This window comes from Physeter macrocephalus, chromosome 20 (genome assembly GCF_002837175.3).
Source record: "Physeter macrocephalus isolate SW-GA chromosome 20, ASM283717v5, whole genome shotgun sequence".
Lineage (NCBI taxonomy): Eukaryota > Metazoa > Chordata > Mammalia > Artiodactyla > Physeteridae > Physeter > Physeter macrocephalus.
Window position 1 is genome coordinate 87,587,528 of NC_041233.1, and position 12,084 is coordinate 87,599,611.

Genomic DNA, 12,084 nt, shown 5'->3' on the forward strand with positions numbered 1-12,084 from the left:
AGAACTCTCCAGAGAGGGAAGGATTTGATCAGAGGCCTGTCAGGAAGGTCAGGAAGAGGAGCTAGGTGGACCGGGAGGAGGACTTAGATGACCTTGGAAATGATAACCCTGAATGACGTGATGATAAGACACACGACTCAGCCCGGAAGCAGGGTTCGGTTAACAAACGCTCCATGTGCTGCGTTCACCTCGGTGCACAGTTACTTTGTTACGGGGTTGACTTATCTAAAACGTCATCTAATTTCTTTCTTCTGCTGGGTCTGTGGGGCCTGGATACTTGCATGGCTGGTTTAACAGCTCTCTGTGGAAATGAGAAAATCATTCAATCAGGGGAAATGGATTTGGAATGAGCCAAGGAGCTTTTTCCAGCGTGGGTATTTTAGGAACGCCTCTACCATTTAGTATATACGCCAGTTAAAAATCTTGGGACGTTCTGATCAGCTGGTGTCTAATGATCAAGTCGATGAAGTCCTTGAAATTTTATAAGCTGAATAGGATGGAATTCTTTCATCTAATTTGGGATCGAGAGTTACAGCTTATTTACTTAGATTTGCATAGGTGACTAGAGATAGAGATGTCCTAATTCCAAACATGTAAGATGAAATAAAAATTAATTTACGTGGGCTTCCCTGGTGGCGCAGTGGTTGAGAATCTGCCTGCTAATGCAGGGGACACGGGTTCGAGCCCTGGTCCTGGAAGATCCCACATGCCGCAGAGCAACTAGGCCCGTGAGCCACAACTACTGAGCCTGCGCGTCTGGAGCCTGTGCTCCGCAACAAGAGAGCCAGCGCGTCTGGAGCCTGTGCGCCACAACAAGAGTGGCCTCGATGGTGAGAGGCCCGCGCACCGCGATGAAGAGTGGCCCCCGCTTGCCACAACTAGAGAAAGCCCTCGCGCAGAAACGAAGACCCAACACAGCCAAAAATAAATACATAAATAAATTAATTTTTTAAAAAAATTAATTTACGTGATGTGCTATCTTTTGATTCCGATAAAATGCTCAGATTTTGATTCGCTAAGGATCCAAGAGATGCCCCCTGAGATCTTCTCAGCAGGCAGCACCTTCCCCCCATTGGCGTTAGGAAATACCTGGGGGGTGGGAGGGCGGTACGGATATTTAGGGGCAGACCTGCAGGAGGCAGAAGTGACTCACCCGGTATGCCGCTCCCGCTGGGAAATAAGATCTCAACTCGAGGAGGTGGAGACAGAGCGGGATGGTTGGGTGACTTGCTTGCGGGCAAACAGATCCAGGGAGACACGCAGGGGGTGATATTAGGAAGCCTGAAGGATGGCAGCTTTTTGCTCTCCCAGTCTGAAATACCCACCAGGGAACACCAGGCACCTCCTCATCAACACCAATGTGCATTTCTACAACCTACTCTATTTTTTCTGGCTCTGTATTCGGCTTGAGAGTATGCATGGTCAGTTTAACAGCCCTCCAGGAACTATTCCTCTTCCATCAGGCAGCCTCAGAGCAGGGGTAGACTCTCCCGGAACCGGGCTGGGGGATGATTTCCTATCTGGGATGAGGGCGTGGCAGGCCCATCCCTGTGCTGGAGGGCTCCTGGCGCCCTTAGGCTGGTGCCAGGTACAAGAAGCTGGTATCCGGCATATGAAGGGTCTACTGTCTCTAAACCAAGGACTCAGCATGTACTGGCTGAGCTCCTGTTTTGTACCAGTGATTTACATCCTTGGGTTGCTTAGCTCCATTCTCCATTTGGCCAGAGCTGTCTCTGACTGCTCTGTCCTTGGCCTTCATTGAGGGGGGCCGCCCCAGCTGCTTATGCAAGCGAGTTGGGAAGAGCCATGGGCCCCCCCCAGCCCCCACTCAATCTGCTCCTTACCCCCAGCACTTGCTCTCACCTGCCGGGCCCTGGACTCTGGGATGGGACCTGAACTTGTCCCTGTGGGCCTTGGGGACCTTGTGCCTCCCCTCCCCTGCTCCCCTCTCCTGGGCCCGTTGGTTCTAGCTCTATGTCCTGAGCACACTCCCCGCCCCCCAGGAAGGGCAGGGAGCAGGGGTGTGGCCATCCAGGGGTGTGGAACGTGCTGGACCAGAGGACGGACGACTTGGTTTCTGGTCCGACTTCCACCGTGACCTGTGGCCTTGAGCCAATCACGTCATCTTTCCAGACCCAGAATTGAAGGGTTGTTCCCGGGTCCCAAGGTCTGCGCCTTTCCATCTGCACCCAGAGCGTGCGACTCCGAATTTGGTTTTTGATTTCCACTCTGGTTGGGATTAGGAACGACTGCAGGCTGACTCCTCTGCGGACGGCAAGAGCAGTGTGTGTGGTGGAAATAAAAAGAGGGCGGGGAGGGAAGGTGGCGAGAGCAGCCTGAGCACGGGGTCAGGGAGCCTGGGAAGGTGGTCTTGCTGGGATCCCTGGGCTGTGGCCCCCAAGCAGAAGGTAGGCGGCGCCGCTGCTGGGAGGGGATGCTTCCTGTGGTACCCGTCCTGAAAGGGAGCTCTCGGATCACACAAAAATTAGGGGGATTCCAAAGCAATTAGGGAAGCACCCCTAATTGTTTGCGGACGATCCAAAGCTTGCTGACCGTCTAGAAAGACTGCAGAGGGCGGGGAGGTGGAGGTGCCGACGAGGCTCGGGGGCGGGGGGCCCACATGAATCCCACGCCCCATTGCAACCTCCGAATGACTTTCTTCTCCTCTCTCGAGCCTTCCAAACGGAGTCCCCCCAGTTAAAACATAAAAGGATGACTTTTTTTTTTTTCCCAGAGAGGGAGACTTCCCACAAATGTAGAAGCACAGGGCAGAGACATTTCTCTTTAGCATTGCTGGTTAGGGATTTCACCCGTTTTCTAGTGAGGCATGGTGAGACGTTAAATGCCAAAAAACACTCCTGATTTTTTGTGTGTTCGCCGTGTGGCCTCCTCCCCACCCCACCTGCCTTTACCCTCCTTGAGTAACCTCTCTAGTAACACTGTAACACATCCACCCACAGAAAAGACGGTGAACCCAGCAGGCCGCTGCCCTCCTCAGCACCCTCCCCCCACCCAGCCCCCAGCCCCGGAGTCTAACGCCCTCGGTCCACACGCACTCACACACAGTCACACACACACACGCGTGTGCACGTGTACACACGCGTGTGCACGTGTGCACATGCATGCACACAGATGCATTCCCCGGGCAAGTATTGGAGCCACTCCGGCCTTGGAGTCTAGGAAAACCACTCCCTGTGGCCCGAGAAGCATCAATCAGGTGGGTGGGAAGAATCTAGTAAAAAGAGAGGAGTCTGCGCCACCCCCCTGCCCCCGGGGTGGGGTGTTGGGATGTAGGAGGATGTGTCATCCCATCCCGGGGAGGGGAAGAAGCTGGATGCTTTCATAATGAGTCACGCAGGTTAACTCAACAAACTCCTACAGACATTTGAAACATGCTCATGCTATTTATGAACTCAGAGTCCAAGAGGAAATCATGAAAAGATACTGGTTCAAAATGAAGAGCAGGTGAACTTGGGCCTCCGAGCTGGTCTGATTAGCCAGCTGCGTTCCAGGTGAGGTGCAGGGAAGACCCAGGAAGGTCTGCGACTTCAGCCTCCCTGATGGGCTCTGGGACAGGGTTGGCACTTAGCAAATGAGAGATGATCACTAGAGCAAGTGCCTGGAATCTGCACGGCCATAGAACACACCAAGCTGCCCTTAGAGAACAGAGACCTTCCCAGGCTTTCTCTCCTCTCTTTCCCAGCCAGACCTGCCATCTCTTATTTATTGCTTTCTCCAAGTTCCCCAGGGCTTCTATGCTTCTAGTCTCATCGTCCCCTAGAGCACCATATTTACAGCAGTGGGCTTGGCTCCAGATTGCAGAGTTCAAATCCTGACTCTACCCCTTATATGCTGTGTGACTTTGGGCACATTTCTTAACCTCTCTGTGCCCCCGTTTTCCACTCAGAAAATAAGGACAATTAGAGCATCTACCTTTTGATGTTGCTGTGAGGATTGAATGAGTTCACACTTGTAAAGTGCTTAGGACAGCGCCTAGCACGCAGTAAGCACCCCCAAAATGTTACTTCTTTTTCTTTCTTTTGATTTCTCTACCAGCACCTCTTCTGGTCCCATGGGCATCAAAAGACGCATAGAATCTGTGGGTGTAGGGGAGGGCATTCCAGACCCGGCAAGAGGTGTATCCTGTGATGGGAGAGGGCTGGGGAGGGCATTAGAGTGTTTCTTGCCTGCATCAAGCTTACCTCTCACGAACTTTGCATTTCCAGACACACCATGTCCATCCCTGCCTGCAGTCAGGCCTCTGCTCCAGTGTCACCTCCTCAGAGAGGCCACGTGTGTCTAGGGCTGCATCCCACATGGCTCTCCGTCCCTTTCCTTGCTTGGCAATTATCACTTCCCCGTAGGAGACGTGTACCTGTGTCTTACTGCCCTAACCACTTCCCTTCTCCCAACAGAAGGCAAGCTCTGTGAGAGCAGGTTTTCTCTCTGTCTGTGGATGTGCTGGGTCCTCAGCAGTCCCAGCACCTAACAGGCACACAAATATTTTTTAAAGAAACAAATGAATCTAACAGCTATCATCTCATCTTCCTCTTTGCATAACCATCTTTGTGAGGGATGGAAACCCCCTTCAACCTCATGATGGGAGACATTTCAAACTTTAAAGCCTGTACTATCGTTAGAAATAAATTATTCTTGTACCTAATTTTCACACCATTTCCTAGAGTAGGCATATTTATTTTGTTGACTAACATACATATTTTTAATTGACAAGTGTTTGTTTCTGGATCTCCACCTTCTGTTGGAAGAATGCATTCCCTTTATCTTCTAGAACCAAACACCTAGAACACAGGGGGCTCCAAATAAGCATCTGTGGCATTGAAATTGATCCCGGTGACTCCCTGAAAACTGGGAGCCCTTAAGGCTTGGTTCAAATCTCACTGCTCAATAAAAGATTCCTCCGAGTGCCATATTCCCCTCTGATCTCAACCCTTCCTTTGAATTCCTGGAACTTCTTGTTCGAAACTCTCATTTCCTTTTTTTAAAGAATTTTACTGGAGGCTAGTTGATTTACAATGTTGTGTTAGTTTCAGGCGTACAGCAAAGTGATTCAGTTATACATATACATATATCTACTCTTTTTCAGATTCTTTTCTCATATAGGTTGTTATCACAACATATTGAGTAGAGTTCCCTGTGCTATACGGTAGGTCCTTGTTGGTGATCTATTTTATATATAGTAGTGTATATATGTTAACCCCAAGCTCCTGATTTATCCCTCCCCCCGACCTTTCCCCTTTGGTAACCATAAGTTTGTTTTTGATATCTGTTAAGTCTGTCTGTTAAGTTCATTTGTATCATTTAAAAAATTAGATTCCACATATGCGTGGTATCATACGATATTTGTCCTTCTTTGTCTGACTTACTTCACTTAGTATGATAATCTCTAGGTCCATCCATGTTGCTACAAATGGCATTATTTCCTTCTTTTTTAAGGCTGAGTAATATTCCACTGTATATATGTACCACATCTTCTTTATCCATTCATCTGTCAATGGACATTCTCATTTCCTCCGTTTTTATATTAATTAATTAATTAATTTTTATTTTTGGCTGCACGTGGGCTTTCTCTAGTTGTGGTGAGCGGGGGCTGCTCTTCATTGCGGTGTGCAGGCTTCTCATTGTGGTGGCTTCTCATGTTGCAGAGCACGGTCTCTAGGCGCGTGGGCTTCAGTAGTTGCGGTACGCGGGCTCAGTAATTGTGGCACACGGGCTTAGTTTCTCCGTGGCATATGGGATCTTCCCGGACCAGGGCTTGAACCCCTGTCCCCTGCATTGGCAGGTGGATTCTTAACCACTGAACCACCAGGGAAGTCCCTCATTTCCTTTTTTTTTTTTTTTTGCGGTATGCAGGCCTCTCACTGTTGTGGCCTCTCCCGTTGCAGAGCACAGGCTCCGGACGCGCAGGCTCAGCGGCCGTGGCTCACGGGCCCAGCCGCTCTGCGGCATATGGGATCTTCCCGGACCAGGGCACGAACCCGTATCCCCTGCATCAGCAGGTGGACTCTCAACCACTGTGCCACCAGGGAAGCCCCCTCATTTCCTTTTAATCATACACTCACGGAGTATCTCTTAAGCTATCGTCTTACTGAGTCTTTAACCCGTTTATTGTTCTATGTATTTTCCATATAGCTATATCTTTCACCTCTACTAGCTTGCGATCTTCCCAAGGCTAGGAAACACAGAATATGCTTATTTGCATCTGCCATCGTGTTCTCGGATTGCGCATGGCAATTCGGCAGTTTGACTGGAAGGGTAAATGAATGAGGAGAAGCAGACCTATCAATACCACTAAGTCCTGCAGTATCGATAATTTACCTCCACTACCGCCACCCTAAAAGCGCTTGTGGAACTAAAGGTTGATGTGGATATTGACAATGATTCTCCTTTGGAAATGTTGATTGGCCTCTAGGTATCTGATTTCAGAAATCCTGGAAATGTCTTTCTCTGAAGGCTAAGAACTAGCTCAGTCATTACAGAAACAATAATGGTTGTATTAGTGATAATTGATTCACTGCCCATTTCTCACTTTCTTTCTCTAATACTTATCCTTCCTTTATTTAGGAGTTCAAAGTCAGGGTGCTAAGAAAAGTCATGTTGAAAGGATACTCATGGGCGTATGTTGTCATGGGACATGTCTCATGGGAGTGGTGGTCAAGGGTGATTTTAGAGTAAAAATGAGGTCTTCATAACATCATAACATTTTGGAGATGGAAAGAACATCAATACATCTCTAACATTTTATTTCTTTCAAAAGATATGAAGCCAAGGTTTCAGAGAGGGACCATCTAGTCATGCTTCATCATTGTCTAGATTTGAAATGTCCGAATGAGAAACATACCTCAGGATTCACCTGTGGTAGGTGGGGTTTTCTGCAGACGAAGCAGGATGTAGAGAAATGTAGATTAGGCTGATGATTTATAGCTTATTTCCTCAACCTTTTTTCATTTAAATAATTATAAAAGGGGTGATAAATATACTGCATGAAAAGATATTCGAAAGAGAAGCCAGCCAGAATTCACAAGAGGATTAAATAGAAAGATAATGGTCTCTATTCAATTATTAAGAATACTATGATGAGCCCTGTGTGAGATATTATGTGTGGCATCTGCCCTGTTGCCTTGGTAGTAAAGAGAAAATAGGACCAAGAAGTAGAAGGCAGATGCCAAGGTGCTTTTCTGTGGTAGCCACTAAGTACCCTGTTGAAAGGAGCTTAAGAGCATCTCGAAGGAAAGACCCTGCCTTCCTGTTGTCAAGTTGTGAAAAATGGCAGACTTCAGGGGATCGTAGGTAGGCTGGGTGGTAGCTTAATTGGGTATGATTGCCTTGAAATGTTTTGGCTCCGGGAAGAGAGAGGAAACCTCTTCAGTCAGCAATTGGCCAGCTGGGTCCACCCTTGACCATCTGGGCCCGAATGAAAGGGGAGAGAAATTGGTTTCACAGCAGAGGGTCCCTAAGGGTTCCACTGCCTTGGGGCTGAGCATCCAGGGCAGCTGGGCAGGCTTAGCACCTGCTTCTTGGACCTTTCCTCGCCTGGTTCAGAAGGGGTTGGTACTGAAGTCATGGTTATGATCCTAGAGAACTCAACTGGGGTAGCCTGGGATTAAGGTCAACCTTATAGTTTCAAGACTCTCCATTTTCCCAACCCTCTGGGAAGGACAGTTTCAATCATCTCTAATTAAACCCTTAATATAACAAAAGAGAAACAGACACAGATACAGAGAACAAACTAGTGGTTACCAGTAGGGGTAGGGGATTAAGAGACACAAACTACTATGTATAAAATAAATACAAGGGGCTTCCCTGGTGGCGCAGTGGTTGAGAGTCTGCCTGCCGATGCAGGGGACACGGGTTCGTGCCCCGATCTGGGAAGATCCCACATGCCGCGGAGCGGCTGGACCCGTGAGCCATGGCCGCTGAGCCTGCGCGTCTGGAGCCTGTGCTCCGCAACGGGAGAGGCCATAACAGTGAGAGACCCGCGTACCGCAAAAAATAAATAAATAAATAAATAAATAAATAAATAAATAAATAAATAAATAAATAAATAAATAAATAAATAAATAAATAAATAAATAAATAAATAAATAAATAAATAAATAAATAAATAAATAAATAAATAAATAAATAAATAAATAAATAAATAAATAAATAAATAAATAAATAAATAAATAAATAAATAAATAAATAAATAAATAAATAAATAAATAAATAAATAAATAAATAAATAAATAAATAAATAAATAAATAAATAAATAAATAAATAAATAAATAAATAAATAAATAAATAAATAAATAAATAAATAAATAAATAAATAAATAAATAAATAAATACAAGGATATATTGTACAGCACAGGGAAATATAGCTAAATGTCATAATAACTCTCAGTGGAGTATAATCTATAAAAATATTGAATCACTACATTATACACCCGAAACTAATATAATACAGTAAATCAACTATGTTTCAGTTAAAAACAAAACAAATAACACTTTAGGGCCTGGGTTCATAGAAACAGCGGTCTAACATTTCTGCATTGAACATGCCTTGGGGCAGTGGCTGGGGTCTTTTCTGACTAGAGAGAATGGCCAAATTAATAGAGAGGCCCTAGTTGCACTCAAATTTCCAAGGCTGAGCAATTCTTTCTGGAGAATATTGAATGTCACGTTTCGCACACACCCTAAAAATACCTTAGGCTCATGCAATCAAGCAAAAGCCAGGGCAACTACCTTCACTCCGCTCCACACACCACCCCAAGCATCCTATTACTCTTTGGTGATTTGGGGTAAATTATTTAATGTCTTTGTGCCTTCACTTTGTCTTCTGTAAAATGGGGACAATAAGCTACCTCACAGGGTGGCTGTTGAGCATTAAAGGTGTTAAGACATCTAAATTGCTTAGAATGGTGCCTGGCTTGTAAATTTCAGCTATTATTATTTTCAAATCGTTTCCTTCTCCTGCCCTTTCATCTGTATTGCATTGTCCCTACAGTAAAGTATTATGGGCCACAGGGCATGGAAGGGGTCACCCAGCATCATCCTCCCAGGCCCCAGTTCCTAGTGGATGTCCCAAGGCCACCTCTGCCAATCTGGGAAAGCTTTGCTACACAGGCTGGACAAACGTGGGGGCCCCTCTGGAATTCTTCAGGAAAGTCTCCAGGTGGCTGGCGATGGGTCACCACCCATCCTGGCTCTGTCCCTTTAGGGAGAACTGTTCAAATAAAGGATCCACTGGGTGGCCATGCAGGGCTGTCTGAATTGACACTTGAGCATCCTTCAGAAACTCTGGAACCATGGGTTTCATTGCCGATACGCAAGCCCAGTGGGCAATTTGAAGGAAAAAAAGGGGTTTCCATCTTAGCACGTGCAAGCAGAAGTGAGTGTAGTTGTGCATTTTCTCCAGTTATCACACTCTTCTTCCCGTGCCAGCAGGCTACAGGGGCAGGTTCCGTGAGGTGTAGAAGCACCGGGTGGGCATAGTTCAGTCAACGGGACCATCCCGGCAGCGCATAGCGTCTCACACGTTTTCCAAAATGTGTGTAACTTCCGCCCCGCGTCTGGGCTCCGCAATCAGCAGTCAGGCAACATGTTCGGAAGCGTCAGTTCTGAATGTAGCCAGCGCCTCACACTGTGGGGAAAGCGAAGCATGATGGTCCGACGTGGACCGGTGCACCTGACGACGGGGGATGCTCTTGGCAGGACACTGATGCCTCTCATGGAAGCTCACCACTTTCCCAGCCTCCGCAGAGAGGCGTGAACTCTTGCAGACCTGTCTGCCTTGTTGTCCTGGGAGTGAGGAGACGGAGCTGCTCTGTGGGGCCTGGACTGGCAGTTTAGTGCTGATGGAGGCTGTGGGTAAGAGCTGGGAGGTGCGGGCTGTGGTCTGGGATCCATGCCTGCAGCCCAGTCCACCTAGGATAGTAACCTCCCCACCTAGGAAACGACAGTGGTTCCAAGGCTATATCCACAGGGACCATCATGGCTTATGGGGAAATGAACAGTTTGTCAAACAGCCCTGGACATCTGATTTTTTTTTTTTCACTGATGTGACAGTTACAATTCGGAATCGATCAATTCAATTTCCAATTTGGCTAACGTTTACTGAGCCTCTGGTGTGTGGCCAGGATCGTGCTAACACCCGTGTTGACCCGGCCTGGCTGAAGCTCCCGTTCGGTTGAGACGCTTATTGAGAGTGGCTTCCGTGCTGGGCATATGGGGAGTCTGAGATGCACAGGACAAGATGCCTCATCGCATCCTTACTGCCCTGTCTGGTGGTCCTGGGTGGTCCCAGAACTGCTCAGCATAAGCACTAACTTGTTCTCAGGGCAGTTCGTTCTTTAGGAATGCCAGGTCTATTTCTTATCCCAGAAGAGAAATGGATACTGAAGCTGGACCTTGTTATTGTACATAAAACATTGTGTTCTCTTCATCCGGCGATTTGATGAGAAACTGACGTTTGGTGCCTGTTGGCTTCTCACTATTGGGAGAATAAACCCGTGCCCTGCAGACTCGCCCCTCGAGACCCCTTCCTACACTTCTCTTCCAGCACAGGGATGAGATTTCCAGGGCGGGGGGTGGGCACAGAGACCCCTGCAGAGGTCAGGCTTTGCTTGCGTCGGCAAACTTGACTGTGGGCGTGCGGTGCTGTGGGGCGGGCGGAATATGCGGGTTTCTGTTCCTGATTTGAAAATCAGAAGAGAGGGGCTTCCCTGGTGGCGCAGTGGTTGAGAATCTGCCTGCCAATGCAGGGGACACGGGTTCGAGCCCTGGTCTGGGAAGATCCCACGTGCCGCGGAGCAACTGGGCCCGTGAGCCACAACTACTGAGCCTGCGCGTCTGGAGCCTGCGCTCCACAGCAAGAGGGGTCGCGATACTGAGAGGCCTGCGTACCTCAATGAAGAGTGGCCCCCACTTGCCACAACTAGAGCAAGCCCTCGCACAGAAACGAAGACCCAACACAGCCATAAATAAATAAACAAATAAATTTTAAAAAAATCAGAAGAGAGATGACAGACATATAAAAAGGCATGTTGATTTTTCACAGGGCGGGGGGGGGCGGGGGCGGGTATATTTTAAAAATCTCAGAGAGATGACAGACATATAAAAAGGCATGTTGATTTTTCACAGGGCGGGGGGGGGGGCGGGGGCGGGTATATTTTAAAAATCTCAATACTGAAACATAGTCCCAGCGGGTAGCTCAAGCGTTCATGGTCAGGAGTCAGATTCCACAAGGTCATGTCCAAGAGGGGCCTGCAACTAAAGAGATCCTTTCGACGGACCGTTAGTATCTGTCTGGTCCCAGGGCTAAGGGGAAGCCCTGTGTGTACGTGGAGAGAAAATCCTAGATTCAGCTGCACTCTCCCCGCCTCCCCGGTGTGATCTCGGGTTTAACGTTGGCCCTGCGTGGAATCCATGTAGCACCTTCTCACAGGTTTAAAAATAGACTCCGGGCCTGCGAACCCTCTTAAGAGGAACACGATAGAGCCCAGTGCCAGCACCGTGGCACCTGATACCCGGTTCCGATCACTTCCCTAAATAGTCGCCGCACTCGGGATCCTGTGCCAGCTGAATTGGCCGCGCGGAGCTCACCACACAGAGTTAAATGCAAAAACAAGCCAGGCTCTCTTTCCTCGCCTCTCTCTCCTCTCTCACTACCAAAGGTCTGAAGGAGTCACACTGGATTTCTTGGTTCATTCAACACGCCAGCTGGAGCATCTATTCTGTGAAGTTCCTTCCTAATTAACTGCGGAGGGGGGTTAGGGCAGGAGGGTGCAATAGCGCACACACGACGAAAGACATTGCCCACCCCGCGCCCCGGGTGGTTCCCTCCCTGCTCTAGGTGGTTTGCAGACTCCCCGGGTGGTTGACCGACGCCCCAGGTGGTGATAAGCCAGCCTGCCTTTCTGAGGAAAGGGCGGGGCTCCTGGCGCGCGGCCTTATCGGCCTCGTACAGAGACTGGGGGGCCGGGGCAACTCCCTGAGCGCGTGCGGGGCGACGCAGATAGAAGAATGGCGGGGGGCGGGGGGCGAAGCGAGCCTTGTCAGCAGGGGAGGAGCTGTGGACCCGG